Here is a 19,666-nt window from a genome sequence, read left to right as displayed (position 1 = left end):
TAAATCACAATAACAGTTCTAATGTTCAGTCATTTAAGAGACTTTAAAATAATTTAAAAAGTTTTATTCCTCATTAAGAGATTAGTTAGTACTTTTTTATTCTTCTTATTCAAATGAGTGAATACATTGAGTAAGTTTACAGAAATCTCATCAAACAGAATAGTTGTAACCAATGTTCCCTCTAATTTCTTTCCTCTGTGTGCGGCAGTGGAGGGTCTCGGTGTGCTGCAACCATGGCTATGTGCGCCAGGAACCAGACCGCATGTGTACGCGGCGCCAAATGTCACTCAAAACTTTTACTTTAAAAAGTGAAAAGATGGTGCATTTTCACACATACAGTGCCACAATAAGGGTCTTAAGGGCAGTTTCCAAATTGGATAAACATGCCAGGACATGAATTTGTTACACAGGCAAGTACACTTCAAGTTTAGAAAAGCACAAGACTTCAACGGTGGTACCATCATAAGATTTTAATAAATACTCTTAACTTGCACACTGTTCATTGGGTGGGGAAATGTTGAGAGCCTATACAATATCACATATAAACAATAAGGGAGACATGTCAAGTGGCATCACTAGAGGGGTGACAGGGTTGCTTTTCACGGCGATCTTTGGCATTTTTCCAGTGGTGATAAACTCTATCTAGGTCAACTTTCCCATTCAGGAGGTAGGCCTTTGCCGTCATCAGCATATTCAAATGCTGATGCTCTAGTCTATTCCTCAATTTACTCTTGATAGTATTCATGATGCTGAATCCTCGTTCACAATCTGCACTAGATGCTTGAAACGTTGCGCAGACATCAACAAGCTGAGACACCACACTATACTGAGCAGCATTGCGTACAGTGAAATTCACCATGTCTTGAAAGGTGGTAAATAACCCACCCTTTACATGTTCTGCCACCACATATTTATAGTCTCTGTATTGTCGAACAACATCTTCTGGTGTTTCGCAATCACCCAGTCTTTGTATATTCTCAGTCCCAAAATCAAAATGTGATTGTGTTGCCATTGCCTGGATTTCAAAACTTGCCCATTCTTTCAGCTCATCTTCAGGGAACCTTTTTTGCATGTGCTCACAAAGAAGAGAAACAAAAGACAAAACAGGCCCACTGTCAAACTCTTGCCTTTCCTTGTACAACACCATCAGATCTCTTACATTGCTTCTCCAAAAGACAGTGTCCCCCAAATACTGTTGCTTAACTTGGCCAATCTTTGCTCTTCCATACTGTACAGCTTCAACAGTAGTCAAAGAACTTTTTTGGACTAGTTTGCACAAAGATGCAAATTCACCCAGAATGTCATTAAGTATTGCAAGTGAAATGTGGTAGTTGGAGTTTGATAGCTTTTTGTAACAATATTTAGCAACTGGATCATTCTCCTCAACTTTCTCATGCTCAAAGTACTTAAGAACAGTCTCGTAATTACGAATTAGTGCACCAACAGCAAAATGCCGTGAAAGCCACCGGACTTCAGTCAGTGGTCAAAAAGAGACCACTTCACATTCAATGACCGATGCAATTTCATCCAGCTTGGACTTCCATACAGGAGATCTGGAGAACACAGTGTAGACAGTCCTCAATAATGTCTCCATCTCTTTAACCATTGGAACCCTTTTCCAGGCATCATCAACTCCCAAATCTTCTCGATGGGCGACATAATGCTGCTCAACTAGATGAGGTATGGATTGTTTAAGGCGAGTAGCAACACCATTATTCTTACCCAGCATCACGGACGCACCATCAGATGTGAACATGACCATTTTCATAAGGTCCAGTTCATTGGCAGTGTAGAATTATTTCACAGCAGTAGTGATAGCCTCAGCATTACAACTAGTCAGCTTCACTATGCCCCCAAACTGTGTTTTGTGCTCTGTTGATGTTACAGGTCGGAACTTGAAGTACAGGATGAGCATTTTTGTAACAGAAATATCTGTGCTCTCATCAATTATCAATGTGTGATACAAAGCGTGCCGAAGTTCTGCCATAGCTTCACAGTGTATTATGCTATTGATGGCCTCAAGGAACTCAAAGGTATAGTTCTTGCTCCTTCAGCTGTCTGGTATCTTGACATACAAAGCTAGGTGGTCATGGATGTCTTGTACAGATAAAATTGAAGTATTCATCTTGACTGCCAGCAACACGTTGTCGATGAGAATATTTATCTCCTCAGGCATAGATCTTTGGCGTTCAACTACTTCCATGCTATTTGCTTTGTCAGTGGCAGTTTCTGTCAGCATTGCCCGCACTCCATAACCAAACCTGGCAGCAGCACTTCTGTTTCTCAATATCACCATGGCAGACTCGTGTACTTTGCTAACTAGATGGTGTTTCATGTAATCCAGTTTCCAGCCATCACTCCATTTCTTCCCTGTGGAAAAGTCCCCAACAATCTTGGCTTTGGCACATGCTTTGCAAATCAAGCCCATGTCTGGACTGTATTGAAAAAGTTCCCCGAGTTGCACGCGAACCTTGCTTCGTGATTTCTGCATTTCAGCCTCCACAATTTCTTTCATCCACTCTTCCTTGAATACAAGGCAACATTTCTTCCATTGTGGTGAAGCACTGCACTCTCCCTAAGTTACAGCTTTGCGCTTGAACATTTCCGTGCCCGCCGGTTTGAACCTGCTGTGCCACAAAGCCTGCAAAATAAGGGAACATGGCTTACGTTGACGCCTAGCTCATGAATGCAATCTGTTATACTACAATGTACAAGATGCACCACAGTTTAACTCTACCAAACAATTACCTCTTCTGCTTGTACTCATGTACGCCCGTTTAAATGTATGGGGTTCTGACTGCGAAACCTGCAACAGAAGAAAACATGGGTAAGTATATTATACTACAATGTTCAAGACGCACCACAGTTCAACTCTACCAAACAATTCCCTCTTCTGCTTGTACTCACGTATGCCCGTTTAAATGTTTGGGGTTCTGGCTGCGAAACCTGAAACAGAAGAAAACATGGGTAGGTATATTTTACTACAATGTTCAAGACGCACCACAGTTCAACTCTACCAAACAATTACCTCTTCTGCTTGTACTCACGAATGCCCGTTTAAATGTATGGGGTTCTGGCTGCGAAACCTGCAACAGAAGAAAACATGGGTAAGTATATTATACTACAATGTTCAAGACGCACCACAGTTCAACTCTAACAAACAATTACCTCTTCTGCTTGTACTCACGTAAGCCCGTTTAAATGTGTGGGGTTCTGGCAGCGAAACCTGCAACAGAAGATGCACTACTTTAACTCTACCAAACAATTACCTGTTTGTTCTGCCTGTACTCCCGTCTGCCTGTGCAATTGTATTCGTAGTATGGTCTCACGAACCTGCAAAAGAAAAGGGGTGCAGATTGTGAATCTATTTACCCAACAACCCCCAACCCAACGAGGAACGTAAACAGAATTACCTTGTCTTTGTGGGTACTCGCACCTGACCACTCATATCCAAATACCTTACAGACTGGACATTGGAGGTGATAGTTTAGCAATATTTTCTCTTTTTTTAAAGCATTGAGAATTTACTCCTAATCTGTCTAGATAGTCTTTCTAGAGCATCTAGAGAGGAAACAGAGAAACTAAAACCATTTTTAGTGTTCATCAGAACAAAGTCCCAGCACAGTTTCCAAGAAACATGCATCCTTTTGATCTCAAATATATCCAACTACTTCCGTATCATACAACTTTTTTATGCTCCATCAGTGTAGTACTTACTTATACAAAATCACACTAGATTTCTGGGTCATTCACTTCCTGTGCTGTGTTTTAAGTGCTGCTCTGTGAAATTTGGGGAGTTGGCTATTCCCTCCTTTGTCGATTTATTTTAAAAACATATTTTTAATCTCAAGTTAGATTTTGGCCTTTTGTTATATTATGTTACACAAAACTGAGCTGAAGTTGTAAACCAATGCATATTATGCTGCTAACATAATGTTGCAAACGAATTAGATTTAGCATTCGAAAACTGTTTTCCTTTTATGGCATTAATAGCCTGGGAATAGACTCGAAAAGCATAATATTGAGGATTCTCAGCCTTGACAGCTGTCAAGTGCTGTTAATAGCCCTTAAATGCTTTCTTGTCTGCCATAGCATAGAATACTTTTTAGTTTTATGTTTTGCATTTAATTTGCTTTCTCAAAATTCCGTTGAGTCTTTGGCTGAATAACATATTTACTCAACTCCCACTGTATTAGGGTTATGCTGGTTTTCACGTGGCAATACATGTATTCCAAGTTTTCTCACATCAAACAGAGCTGGAAGAAAGTAGGATGTTTCTAAGGCAGGTAGAGGAAAACATGAACATGACAGTGGGCTAGCTAACTTAGATGGAGTTGTGCTGGATATTGAGGATAAGAAGTGGGGATAAAAATAATGCAAGCACAAGGAATGAGGTTGCACTTCAACTGGGCATAAGGAGGGAAAGCTAAGGGACAATGTGGGGGATCAAACTCTGAAACGTTATGTTGTTTGTATAGTGCACTAATCACCCAAGAGGGTTTCCGGTCACTTGGGCAAGTGTGTAGGTGCTTGGTCCCAAAGGTCATTATATGAGGGGCCAGGACTTCAGCTTCTTGCATAACTTAAGAATTGAGGTGTAGGCTTTGATGTATTGAGGGAGGTCGGTCAATGACTTGGGTGCGCACACAAGCTGCAATGGCAGGCCTGAGACATTTTTTAAAAGCCTACTTATGTGGGTGGCACAATAAATGCTGCATGCCCACTAGCAGTTTTTAATTTACAGGACCTCGGTACATGAAGTACCACTTTACTAGGGACTTACAAGTAAATTAAATGTGCCAGTTGAGTGAGAGCAAATGTTACCATGTTTAATCGAGGGAGCTGAAGTATTTTAGCACTGCTTAGCAGTAGTAAAGTGCACACAGTTCTAAAGCTAGTAGAAACAGGAGTATGGAAGGCAAAAGGTTTGGGGAAAACCAACGTAAGAATGTCAAGTCTAACAGAGAGAATATGCTGGTGGTGAGTTGGCCTTGTAGATTTTTTCATATTTGCTTAGAGCAAAGAATAGTAAACATCTTGCATTCTACCTTATGACATAGTTTAAAATGTGGCTGGTCTAATGCTCTCTGCACATTACCACTGCACTTGCACATCCTCTTTTATCAGTCATAATATAGATGACAAACAATCAATTCTTTTGAGGTCACGTTTGCAGATTAGTATCTTCCAACAAAATAGCACAATTATGTCAATGTAACGGGGTACAATAAACTGCTTTAGCAGTTGTTGTGGAAGTTCTAAATGTATCCTTCACAAGATGATTAAGTTGTAGCATTATTATTTTGTGACCCTTCAACAGCACAATACTCTATCAACTTCAATATAAGATGCCACATAATACAATGAACAGTAATTAAACATTTGAATATTAGGAATTATCATTACTCATCTCAATAGTATTTATTTTCCCATTCTTATAGAGGTGAAAGGTTGTGTTGGCCGTCCACACATTAAAACCTTTGATCTGATGGTTCTACTGCCTGGTGGTGGCATCACTCCAAGAAATATTGTGGACTTCCAAGATGATCTTTTATCTGAGAGGAGTTTGAGAGGTCTGTACTAAACTGCAGGTGCTTGGTCTAGATACCAACTATTGATTGAACTGTATGGTGCATCTCACCCCTGTGCATCTCTCCTTCAGTACTGACCGCATATGCCCACATGCATCCCCCTGGCTCCAGACACTTGCAATATTTTTGATTTGTGGGTGCTGCTTCAATTAATAAAAATGTATAAGCTGTGAATTTCTGTGTCTGACAGAGCATAATTATATGCAACCTGGCATATAGCACTGATTCAGTCACATTAACATGTTGTGTACTGCATAATTAATGTCATATCCTCCAACATAACTGCCTCAGAAATGTGAATCAACTGCTACTATCATTTGAGATTCCCCTATACCTCCCCATTTGTCTGTCTACCCCTCCGCCCCCACTTACTTTCTGTTACTGTCCCACTGTTTTTCGGTTTTTTTTGCATCTTTTATATAGCGCGAACTCGACCCGAAGGTATTGGAGCGCTTCACATGAGCACCGTATTTACATTACATATTCAGGCACAGGGAGATTAAGTGATTTGCCCACAATCACAGGATGTGGACGCGTCCTCGAGGCTTGAACTCTGGTTCCCAGCACCAAAGTTCATCAGAGCAAAATGCCACAATAGTCCCCGCACCGCGCTTTACTAACAAAAAGAGTAGAGCCAGTTTCAAAATACAGCGTGTACTTTCTGAAAGTACACGCTGTGTTTTTAAACTGGCTCTACTCTTTTGTTAGTAAAGCGCGGTGCGGGGATGATTGTGGCATTTTGTTTAAGTATTGATGGTAATCACAGCCCGTGAAGGGGCTTTGATTGCCATCAATACTTAAATAAAAGGCCACAATCATCCCGCATCGCGCTTTACTAACAAAAGAGTAGAGCCAGTTTAAAAAACAGGGTGTACCAAAGTACACCCTGTGTTTTGAAACTGGCTCTACTCTTTTGTTAGTAAAGCGCGGGGACGATTGTGGCCTTTTGTTTAAGTATTGATGGTAATCAGAGCCCCTTCACGGGCTGTGATTACCATCAATACTTAAACAAAAGGCCACAATCTGCCCCGCGCTCTGCAGCCACATGCCCACAAGCCCCCAAGGCAACAAGCCCCCTTACCTGTACTCCGTCACGACGACTCCTCCGGCACCGCAGTCAAAAGTACCTGCTTTTCACGCCGCTTGCTTCTTTAAAGCGGCGGCGCGACTCTCGCGACATCCTGGCTGTGTTGTGCACGCTCCACAGACGGCAGTGCGCGCTGACATCAGGGGAGGTGCACGCGCCTTAAAGGGAACGTTGGTTGTAACAATCAAATAATGCATAAAACACGTTCCATAAATGACCGAAATTCATAATCTAAAAACAGGATTCGAATTTGAAGTTAGTAGAACTCATGAATTGTTTAAGTTCAAAGGAAAAGCATAAGATAAAGAGAGCTTAAAGCTCAAAAATAAAATTGGAGCAGCAGAACTTCCTATTAAGTACTTCAGAAATTTGAGAAATCAATCACACAGTTGCAGTAGCAATCTGTAAAAAGTCAAGCTTCAAAGTAAAGTAAGGGATGAACAGAGCGGCAGTAGCCTGTCGGCAAAGGGAAAGGAAACAGCAGGCAGGATAAAGTCCTCAAACTAATGGCATTAACTCTAACTAGGAACACACACTAATATAAAAGGCAAAAATAATGTTGTAAAAGGTGTAGCGTGTCTATCCGCCTTAGATCTAATCGGGTAACAGCATTTGTCTAAGAGCAAGTTCAGCTCTTCCTTTCCCACAAAATAATATGCAGCCTGCAAAGTTGTATCACAAAGTTAGTTACAGACATCTTACATGTATGTCTTCTTCATTCATAAATCCCTGTTCCCATAGGCATCGAATACTGATTAAACCTTCAAATTCTAATGTTTCATCGTGTAAACAATGAAATATGCTAAAGAAGAGAAACATCAATGTGCAAAATACAGTTTAGTAATGCATTTCATTAATACAAACAAGAAATACTATTTTAAAATGTGAAACTATTAGATTCAAGCATTCTGTGAAATATGATGAGAATAGGACGTTTAATCATTACAAATAATATGCTGCTTAGTAAAAAGCACATTTATTAAAACCAGAACATTCTGCAGTTATGATGAACTTTTCTAAGCATGTCGCGTTAAGGTCAAGTTTCTTATTTGCAGTGTGCCTATTTCAGCAATATCAAGGTCACTTCAAGTCAAAAGATAACATGTATTTAAGAATTTATTTAGGCCTATACTAATAACTATGGCTGTCTAGTGCAGCTTGTACATTTCAATTGCATATAATTTTCTCTTTAAATTGCACTTTAATCATAGCACATGTAGCTATTAGTTAGAGAAAATTGCACTTAATCAATTAACCATTCTCAACCATTCTCAATCCCCCATCTGATGGTTATCCTAACCATCACACTATCTTGATTTCACATTTGAGTTCTACTGATAGGGCACTTTCATTCTCAGTCTAATCTTGCTTTTTCTGTTTTAAACGTTGACATTTTAATGACTTTCTATAGTCATCATTCATGAGATTATTTAGTTCTAATTCTCTTTCAAATCTTTTAGTTCTTTCTCTGCCCTTTCTTTTGTGTGAATAATAGCTACAGCCTTTGAATAAAGCAAATAGAAAAAATAAGCAATGCCCTATGATTAACAGTGGCAAGTATAGCTTTCAAAATACCTCCTCCTGCTGTAATCCAGTTTCCAATTGTGCAGAATCCTTTTCCAAAATTTTATAAAATGCTACGTGTTTTCAACTCTTCAAATTCAGGTTTCAAGTGTGAAATGTTCATTTATTTTTTTTACTATCATCAGGGGTATACAAACAACGAGTTAATGTGAGCATCGTCTAGACTCCGCATTTTTCTGCGAGTAAAATGTCAAATGCTAAGCATTTATTCCAAACCATGGATCTTATTGCAATAAGATCAGTGTTTACAACTAATAAAGTTCCAGAAGAACTGGTTGAAAGCTTTTCGGCAACTGAAGACATCTCTCTAATTTTTTCAGCGTTATGATGACTCCTACAGGTGAAATGATTGCACCACAAATGCCTCCCACTAATTCACCTTCACTTTCTGCACTATGTGTGAGTCTATCTGCTGGTGTGATTGTTAATGCATCTCTACTATACACATGGCACATTTAGGAAACAATACAGCTAAGTAACAAATACCTTTCCAATCAGCAGGTAACTGGAATTAAGCTTCCTGTCCACAAACAAAATAAACTCCTTGAATTGCAGATTCTTCAACATGTGTTTTAGTTATGCTTGTTGACTTAATGTATTTCTCAGGTGTTAAATAAAATACTACTATCACTATTGGAATCATTATTACTGATATTGCAAAACTTGAACCCATATTACACTTGCTTGTATTTCTAAGGCAACACATGTTTCTCTAGAACCAAATTATATACAGCAAAATTTTTATTTCAGTGCAGGTTTCTGTAAGTGGCTTTTTACTGGTTAGCTCTACGAACAAGTTTTTTTTCCAGCAAAGAAATTTTCATCTAGACAATCCCAAATTGGTATCCCTACTCTTCTAAAGCAAGACTCAGACCTCGGCAAATCTTCTTTAGAATGAAAAATGTGAATTTGTTAGTGTCAGTCTCTTTTATACATTTCAAACAACACTGTTTAGGGGTTTCAAATGTCTCTTTATAATTGCAAGCTTCGTTTTATTTTTCTAGTATCTTTATCCAACAATGCTCACTGTGGTGATGTCATGGAGGTTCAAACAGTTTGGATTTCACATCACACAACTCATCTATTGTGACATTCAGTACTATGTCCACGTTATAAGACCCCTCAGGCGCTGAACACCTTCGACAAGGCAATCTTGGTCTTTCGATCTTCTCAGTTTTGGTGGATCTCCTTCTGTATCACTTTCATCACTTGACTTTGTCTCTTTATGGATGGTTGATGGAATCCGATCAAATGATATGCTCAGTCTTTCTTGATTACAGTTCTGTGGCCATTCACCTCTACGGGTGACTCTTCTTTTTTCAGTGCTTGTTCCTTTACCCAGATAATTTAGCTGTACTGATGTTGTTCCTGTAATGTTTCCAAGTTGAGGATCAGTCTCTGCTTCTTCTTCATTAGGTACTAGAGTGCCACTTTGTCAAACACCAGGCACTTCGATTTGTGTTACACTCTTCCAATTTTCACCCTTTTCTTCTTGTTGCTGCTGTTGTGATCTTGATACTACTGCTCTTTGTGGTCTCACACCTGGTGGTGGTTCAGTCACTAATAATCTTCGCTCAGGTTCAAAGAGCACAATTTCTATTTCTGGATTTCTCGCTTTCTTGGTGTGTGCGGCGTGCACCCGATTTGGAACTCTGGCACATTTAACAGCAGTGTTGGTCACCAAAATTATTTGGAAGGGGCCTTTCCATCTCGGCTCCAAACAACTCTTCTGAACGTGCTTCTTGATCACAACCCAATCACCAGGATTGAGGTTGTGGCACTGTTCTTGATGCTGATCTTTAGTTGAAGCTGCAACCTGGTAAGAAACAGAATGTAACACATCAGCCAATCCTTTGTAGTAATTGAGGATCATATCATCTGTGATGTCCACAAGTGCATTTGTAGGTACAGAAGCCAATCTCATGTTCATCTTCAGTGGTGGTAGACCGGTCTTTCTATCAGGAATACTTGAATACCCATCAGCATCAATGGTACACCATTTGGCTATTTCAGTGATGTTGTAGCACAAGCTCTGGATAATTGAGACTTCATAGTCCCATTCAACTGTTCAACTACACCTGAAGTCTCATGTTGACAGCTGCAATTCAGTCTGTAATGCTGTGCAAATCATCTTCAGGGCCTCATTGTTGAAGTGGGTATCTCTATCTGATTCCAGAGAAACTTGCATTCCATACCTGGGTATCAATTCTTGCAATGACATTATTGATACATTGGGGCCGTCACTTCTTCTGGTTAGATGGGCTTCCACTCATCTTGAGAAGAGACATACTATGACCAGGACATTTCTCAGCCCATTACAAACAGGCATTTTGATAAAGTTAATTTGCATTCTGTTGAAAGAACCACCTGATCTTCCTATATGACTCAATGTAACTTGTGTTCTTTTCCCTGCTTTAATTTGTTGACATGACACACATCGATGACACACTGCATCTACAAGTGTCCTAAACTTTGGTTTGTACCAGTTCTGTCTAAATAATCATATCATGGAGTCTCTCCCTAGATGTGTGTATCCGTTAAAAGTTTTTTGTCATTGGAAACAACAAACTATCAGGTAACGGTGCTCTCACATCAACTGACACCCAGATGTCATTTGCATTTTTCTGGCAACCTGCTCTGATCCAACTTTGGGGTTATTTATGGGCCCTTGCGTCACTTTTACGCCAAAGGTGGGTAACTTTTTGTGACGCACCGGCAGAGTAACAAATGCGCCATGTTGCTCCCTATTTACATTGTGACACATCTAGGCAGATGCGTCACTTAGTAAAGCCCTGCACTACATTATACCTGTGTCAGGTATAATGTATGCAGGGTGGACATTCTCCCGCAAGAAGCCTCGTAGAAGTGACGCATTGAAATCTATGAGATTTTAGTGCGGCACTTCTAGGATGGCATTGCACCAATATCTTATGCCTGCCTCACACCAGGCATAAAACTGATGCAGGCCCTTTCACACGGTGCTTGCTCCATGTGAAAGGACACATTGCTGGAGTTGCGTGTTTTCAGACACACCACAGCAATGCGTCACTTTTGCGGCTACAAATACATCAGAATTACTGATGTATCTGTAACTCCTTGTGACATGATGCATCATATAGTAAATATGACACATCCATTATGATGTAAGGAAGGCGCAGTGAAAACTGTTGCATCGCTGTTTTCACACAGTGATGTGTCAGTTTTCATAAATAAGCCCCTTTGTTTTTCTGCTTCTGAAACTTTTTCTTGTACTCTTTTCAATTCAGTCCAAGTATCTGTCACTGTCATCAACATACTCAGTGAAGTGTCAGCCTCAGACTAACACGTGAAAATTCCATTCAATGTAAAAGCTATGAGGGCAAAATATCTTGCAACTGAATCAGCATATCTATTTTCCATAGCAATGTAGCCATCACAACTTTGATGGATTGCACATTTAACAACTGCAATTTCTTTAGGCAACTGTAGAGCTTCTAACACATCTCGCATTTGCACCCCATTCCTAATTGGGTTCCTGAAGAGGTCATGAAACCTCTTTGTGACCATAATTGCCCAAAATCATGGACAAGGCTAAAGCCATACTGACTATTTGTAAATATAATCACTCTCCTTTGAGCAGTTAAACTGCATGCTCTGGTGAGGCAACTAATTCTACAACTTGTGCTGAGGTAACCCTTCGAAGTAATAGAACTTTAACAACATCATTTATTTTACACACAGCGTAAGCTGCTCTCACTGTACCTTTTTTGTTGCTCAGACATGAGCCATCTACAAAAATCACATAATCTGGCTCATTCTGGGCTTCATTCATAATATCAGGCTTAGGCTTTGTACATAAATCCGTGACATCTAAGCAATCATTTTAAACTTCATCACAAACAGTATCATTTATAGGCAGTAAAGTCTTCCTTAAAACACAACATTTTCAGAAGAAAAAAACTTCTGTTCATATTTTGTGAGCCTATTATGAGTCATATATTTAGTCTTGGTTCGTCACAATAGTAATTCAAGTGAGGGACCACTACAGTTAAAGGGGATCCCATCACTGTGCTCTCATTCTTTTCTAGAGCAGTGCTCACTAGCACAGCAGCTTGAAGATAGCCTGGCAGTCCTACGACAACAGGGTCGAGAAATAGGCCACAGGCTTCTGAGTATCACCATGCATTTGAGTTAGCACTGAGAGATCGCAGCCCTCCCTCTCACTGCAAATTAAGGTAAAGTCTTTACTGTAACCTGGCATTCCTTGTGCTGGGGGCACAACAACGTTATTCTTTAATCTCTAGGTAGGCTTTCAAACATTTGCTGTCCCAAGGAAGCAGGTCAGGCACACCCTTGAATGTCATCCTCAGTAAGGGCTTTGCCACTAGGGAAACGTATTATATCCATTATAAACAGTAGCCAATCATTCCCATAAATATTCTGACTTCTTTCTGAGTTCAAAGGGGGATTCTTCTGAAGAAATGCTTCCCCTCTATCTGATGACACCTTTCTAGCTTCTTTCTCAATGATGTGTCCCAGATATTGAACTTCTTTCTGACAGTACTTCAGTTTACCTGGAGACACTTTCTGTCCATTCTCACGCAGGTTATTCAATAACACAATGATATCCTGCTTACAACCCGTCAAGTCACCAATAGGTAATTAATGTATTGCCTGAGTACTGATCTGTGAAGCATCTGTAGTGATTCTAAATTATTTTTCAAGATCTAATTAAATATAGATGGACTCTCCGTATAACCTTCTGGGACTCTGCATCCATGCCAAAACTCACTGTTGAAACAAAAAAGAAAAAAAACTATGTTCATGCAATGACGCTGAAGAGAAAGCCTGACAAAGATCAATGACTGTAAAACCATTCTGCAGTAAATGGAATTGGGAAAAGTATTGTGGCTCGATTTGGTGCCACAGGACAACATGTGACAACTATCTCATTAATCTTCCTAAGATCTTGGATGATCCTATACTTTCCATTGGGTTTATGTTATCTCATGATAGGAGGGTAACATGGACTCCCAATCAGTTCCCTCAGAATTCCTTTCTGTATCATGTCTTCCAATATAGGTCTTATTCCTGCAATTGTTCTGGGGCCAAGTGATATGGTAGTGTTCTTGGATACACTGCATTTGCCTTTAGACTCATTCAGACTGGTTCTATACCTTTAATCAATCTGATATCTTTCCCTGTGATATCCCATACTTCTGGGTTTACAGTTTCTCTCAAATCAGAGGGTAGTTCTTCTATTGTCATTAATGGGAGCAACCCTACAGTGGTCTTTTGTTGAGTCATTTTAAATTCCACATCCTCATCATGATTCTGGGATTCTACACTTTCCAGTGTATGGTAAATTGTACAATTTAACTGGCATAATAAATTTCTCCCTAACAGATTCACAGGACTTGTATCACATACATCAAACTGGTGATTTTCCTCAAATTAGCCTATTTTTACATGGACCATTTCTGAGTATGGATTTGTAATTTGTTTATTTGAAACTCCTACAACTTGGATCTTCTTTCCCAAAAGGGAAGGTCTGGGAATTCCACAGTTTTAACAGACAATCTGGTAGCACCATACAGCGTGGTCATTCACCTCACCTTCTTTGAATTGACCACTTTGGTCTACCTCTAAACCTGCGCCAAACACGCAAACTTGCTTCTCCCTCAGGCACCATCATTGAGAAATGTTAGAACCTTAACTGTCAATATCAAAAACTGGAAACTCCTATAATGTATTTTGATTTTGGTTCTGGAAGAGGTTGAAATTTTCTTTCGGTGGTTGGTTTAAATTAAATCTGGGATTTCCCATATTTTGCTGGATCGTTTGGGCGTGTAGGATTTGTTTTTGCCTGGGTATTTGCATCTATTGTACTGGCATGGCCTGCCTCTGAATTCCTCTCTGCAGCAGTACATTTCCATGGGCATTATCAGGATCAAACCAACTCTCCCTCTTCCAATGCCGGACCCTGTTACAAATGTGACAAGGGGTCATCTTCTTCAGCATTGAAACATCCTTTCCTGAATCTGAATCACTTGGAATACCTCTGCCTCTTCCTTGTGAAACACCAAAACCTCCTCGTGGATCACCCTGAAAACCTACTTGCGGAACAAGAATCCTTGCATACCTCCTTGATTTCCTGCAAATGAACGATTCTGAAAACCTTTCTGGGCACATTTTGTTTGAGCTAACATGAATTTCTCTTTAATCTTTTTCTGCTTTATCTCTTGTTCATCACTGCAATATTTTGCATACCTCAGGATCTCATCAAGTGACGTATTCTGCCAGCAGATTACCCTTTGTTGTATATGCCCACTAATCTCTGGTCTCAATCCTAGTACAAACTGAGATACAAAATCAACAAGCCTTTTTCATCTGGATATTCTCCTCCACTGTGCTGCTGAAACACCTGCAACAACTGTTCATAGAACTCATGTACTGATTGTTCTGTTTCTTGGGTAGTTTGTTTGATTTTTAACCAATCAATATCTTTCAAAGGCACTTTGCCTTTCAGGAAAGTCATTACTGCTTCATATTTCTCTATTACTACTGGTGAGGGTGCATTAGTGCATACTCACTGGCTCTTCGCGTGGCCAGCAGGTTTACATTCAGCCCCCAAATTGCTTGGCACCACAATGCCAAAGAACATATTCAAATCAATCCACAGCACTTTTAAAATCTACATAAATCGATCAACTTCCACTGCACAGGCTTATTTTTTAATTTCAGGAAATTGTTCGTAAAAGCTGCAAGATCACCTCTACTCCATGGTACTTTGACATACACTCTGCCTGCTATTTCTCCCAATGGATAGGCTGAAGCACCTTCCTCATCCTGTTCATTGTTATCCCCTACTGACTCAGGTTGTTTCTTTTTCTTGTCATGTTTTCTTGCCCATTTGTTTTCTAGTTTTTCAAATTTGCTCCATTTGCATATGCATTTTTATTAATTCTGCAATATATAACCACATTTCTGAACATTGCATTGTTTCAATTGCTTCATCATCTAAATGAACCCTGTAACTTCTCTGCAAATGATAACTTTTAGAAAGATCAATCTCATATTTCCAAGTAAACTTGGTCAACTTATCATGTGCAATTGCTGATCATTTTTTAATTTCTTTACACAGATAAATTAATTATTTCTCTTCATATAGATTTAAATGCTCCAAATCCAGACATCCACTAATGATTTCCTTTAACTTAATTTTTCATTTGGGAATATTTAGTGGCCTCTCTTTCTTAGGCTCTATGCTAGTTATATGTATAGTGTTCTCTTTCTTTTTAATCCCTGCAGCTTCCTCAAATCATTGTGAAAAAATCCCACCTTCAAACAAACTTGTTTCTCCTGGGGCTATGGATATTGTAAAAATATTCCTTCCCCCATCTCCTAATTCTTGGACTGTCTGAGGTGGTCTCCATGCAACAATCTGCGAAACCTGAGAAGTTGGAATAATTCCTTATGTAGGTAAACCTCCTACCGCTCCTTAAGCATTTGGAGTCAGGTTTACATTTATTGGGGCATTTGCAATTGGCCTAGGCACTGTCTGCACAAATGCTGGTTGTGGTATTTGCACTGGGCCAGTCCTAACAGATGTATTCATCACATGCGAAGAACACATGGTGGGGAAAACTGAAGTTTTGAAGGGTTCTCTCAACTTGTATTATACTGGCTCCTACATGGACAATAACTATTGTACTCCTCATAATGGCATAATTTCCAACACTAACATTTGGTGTTGTGCTGCTAACATTTCCTCTAAAATATCCTCCACTGAATCACAATCTATCTTGTTTCCTTTTTACTTTTTCTGTTTGTCTTCTACCTAGTTCTTTGTCTTCTTCTCTTTCTCTGGCATTTCTTTAGAACTAGCTGGATATAATTTAGACCCTTCTATTATGGCTTTCCTCCATCTCTGCTGTTCTTCATCCCACCGAGCATCTGCATATTTACACATTGCACTTTTCGTCCTTTTTATGATATTTTTCCCTTTCTTTCTCTCATGCAACTTTTTCCCACATGTTCAAAGCTTCATATTGATTGGGAACATGAGGCGGTTTCATTTTGTATCATTTTTATTTCAATTTCTCAATAATTTTAATCTCAAAGCTACCGTATTTTGGACATTTTAATGGTCCTTTGTTCTCAGTAATCTTGCAAAATTGATGAAGCCTTAAACATGTATGTAATCCCAATTCAGTCATCATGTAATGTGCAGGCATTCCTTCAGGAGGTGCCACTTCCCCTATCAGAATTGTAACATCACCCTTCACAAAACTCTTAAATGCTTTTAAGCATCTCAAGATTTTCGCAAATTTGCAAGGAAAAATAAATGCAATTCAATATTTTGATTTGGTTCCATAAACGTCAGATTTCTTTTACTCCAATACTATCACGGTTGTTATTTATCAAAATCCTCTTAACAAATCCCATTGCGATATTCACGCAACCACTGGACTATCACAGTGCAACACCCTGACATCACCAACCAATGACAGCATGAATGTACAACCAACCATTCCCACCGTAAAACACTTTGACCTATGATCTCACTCCTTGCAGCAGCTCACGCTCCTTTACAATTTCCTCTCATACTTGCAAAATTCAACCAAAATCTTTGAAATGACAATAATGAAACATGTAACATTTCTTGTTTGCGCTACTAAAAAAAATAGTAGTACTGCAACAACTGGAATATTAAGGTTTTTGCACCCGCCAACTTTTGCCACACTAAAAGAATTTCACATTTGCAACTGAAATCTTGAACAGTGTAAAATCACTCTAATCAATGCAGCTTCACCCTTTGTGCAATTCGGTTCTGCTAAAATCAATCAATATTAAAACAGTCACAACAATCCATTAGTGTTCCTATCTCAATTGTGTGGGTGATGGTACATCACACTCTATATCACAAAAACCTGCAAACATTCTACACTTGTCTCAATATGACTATCTCTTTAGCTTTATCACAGGATCTTATGATATGCCCAGCTTAAAACTCTTCAACTTCTTTACAAATCAATTTTAAACATTTCCGTTCATCCAATCATACACTCTCAACTCAGTAACACACCAGTAAACACAAATACATTAAACAACGCATCACCCTATTAATACTCACACCTCCAAAACTGCAACTGCCTTCGAAAATCACACCTTGTCAGGTTTCATATTCCAGGCATCAGATTTCAGGATTTAATTATTTTATTCTAACTTGGGTAATTATTTTATAGCTCCTTATTCGAAGTGTTAAACAATATCTCTTTTACCAGAAAACTGATAGCACTGAGATGGGGCAAAATGTAAACTATAGGGTTCAACATTTTCTTACCATCAGTTTCAGAGTTAAGCCCAGTTACAGTGTGGGCTTCAAAGTACCAATTGCTTCAGGTGATGGATCTGTGCCACTGGGTTTTGAACCAAGAACTATTTCATCATCATAAATTATATGACAATAACAATTCTAATGTTCAGTTAATGATGAGAGTTTGACATAGTTGTAAATATTTTATTTCTTATTAAGAGATTAGTTAGTAACATTTTATTCTTTTTATTCAAATTAGTTAATAAATTGAGTATGTTTACAGAAATCTTATCAAAAAGAATGGTTAGAGTAAACAATTAAATAATGCATAAAACACGTTCCATGAAGGACCAAAATCCCTAATCTAAAAACAGGATCAGAATTTGAAGTTAGTAGAACTCATAAAGAGTTCAAGTTCAAAGGAGAAGAGTGAGATAAAGAGAGCATAAATCTCAAAAATCTAATTGGAGCAGCAGAACTTCCCATGAAGAGTACTTCATGAAACTCAGCCGAGTCTCAATAATTTGAGCAATCAATCATACAGTTGCAGTAGCAATTTGTCAATAGTCAAGCTTTAACCCCTTCAGCGCTGCGCGGATTCCCCCGCGGTGCTGAAGGGTTCGAGCGCGGGCGGGGCCATGACGGAACGGTTCCGTCATGAGCACAGCTCAACCGATGCTCATGACGGAACCGTTCCGTCATGAGCATGGAAGGGGTTAAAGTAAAGTAAGGAATAAACAGACGAAGCAGAAGCCACAGCTGTCAGCAAGGGGCAAGGAAACAGTGAGCATGATAAAGTCAACAAGCTAATGACAATAGCTAGGAACACACACTAATGTAAAAGGCAAAAATGATGTTGCAAGATATGTAGCAGGTCTCTCCTCCTCGGATTGAATCGGGTAACTGCATTAGTCTGAGAGAGAGTTCAGCTATTCCTTTCCAATTAAATACCATGCTGCTTGCAAAGATTTATCACAAAATTTGTTACAAACATTCTACTTGTGTTTCTTCTTTATTCACAAATCCTCGATCTCATAAGCATCGAATACAGTTTTAACCTTTGAATTCTAATGTTTTATTAAAACAATGAGCTATGCTGAAGAAGAGAAACATCAACTTGCAAAATACTGTTTAATAATGCCTTTTTTTTAATACGAACAAGAAATACAGTTTTAAAATGTACAGTTATTCTTTTCAAGCATTATGTGTAATATGGTTAGAATAGGAAGTTTAATCATTACAAATAATAAGTTGTTTAGTAAAAAATACATTTAGTAAAACCGGAACATTCTGCAGTTATGATGAATATTTCTATGCATGTCATAAATAAGGTCAAATTTCTAATGTGCATGCTGCATATTTCAGCAATATCGAGTTTACTTCTAGTCAAAAGAAAACTTGAATGTATGCATTTCTTGAGGCCTATACTAATAACTGTGGCTGCCTAGTGCAGTTTACACATTTTACCCCTTTGGTGCCATGGACGTAACCGTTACGTCCAAGGGACACCACCGCCTAATCCCTCTGCTGAAACCAACAGAGGGTTTTCCTTTTCTTTTTGCCTCAGGAGGTGGGGAAGAGCGTCCCCCAACCTCCCGAGGCATTTTTTTTCAATGTAATGACAATTGCACGCGTGGTGCACTGACGTAATTACATTGAAACTGAAACTGAAGTGAGCCGATCGGCTTGTTTCAGTTTCACTGATTCGGTGCTCCCGAGCACCGAAACACATGGGAGAGGTATCATTGGAAAGGGGAGAATCTCCCCTTTCCAATGATACCCTTCCTGATTGGATCCCTGCTTGAGGATCGCCACAGTAGGGTGATCGTAATGCACGGATCCACTACTAGACACTAGGAAGGGAGGTGAGGCCCCTTGGGCAAGGGCCTTTGTTCCCCCTATTACTATATGGCCATATTAAGTCTTTCTGCTCCCCCTGGAAAGGAAGATGGGGCAGTAGTCCCCAATCAACCCCTCCAACTAGACACCAGGGATTATGTTTTTTAATACTTAGAGGTGGGGGCTACCCTAAATGGGCACTATAATGCCCACATCCCTCCCAAACATTTGCCACTGTCTTTCTGCCCCCTCTGGGTGAAGATGGGG

The 19,666-nt window shown here is 39.4% G+C and overlaps 1 pseudogene; it reads right to left on the bottom strand.

The window, feature by feature from the left end:
* Positions 1-562: 562 nt before the first annotated feature.
* On the bottom strand, positions 563-2,602 carry LOC146802573 (E3 SUMO-protein ligase KIAA1586-like; annotated as a pseudogene).
* Between the last annotated feature and the right edge of the window lie 17,064 nt (positions 2,603-19,666).

Source organism: Triturus cristatus, chromosome 8 (assembly GCF_964204655.1).
Source record: "Triturus cristatus chromosome 8, aTriCri1.1, whole genome shotgun sequence".
Lineage (NCBI taxonomy): Eukaryota > Metazoa > Chordata > Amphibia > Caudata > Salamandridae > Triturus > Triturus cristatus.
Note: the sequence above shows the minus strand (reverse complement) of the source record. Positions and strands in the feature narration are given on the sequence as shown.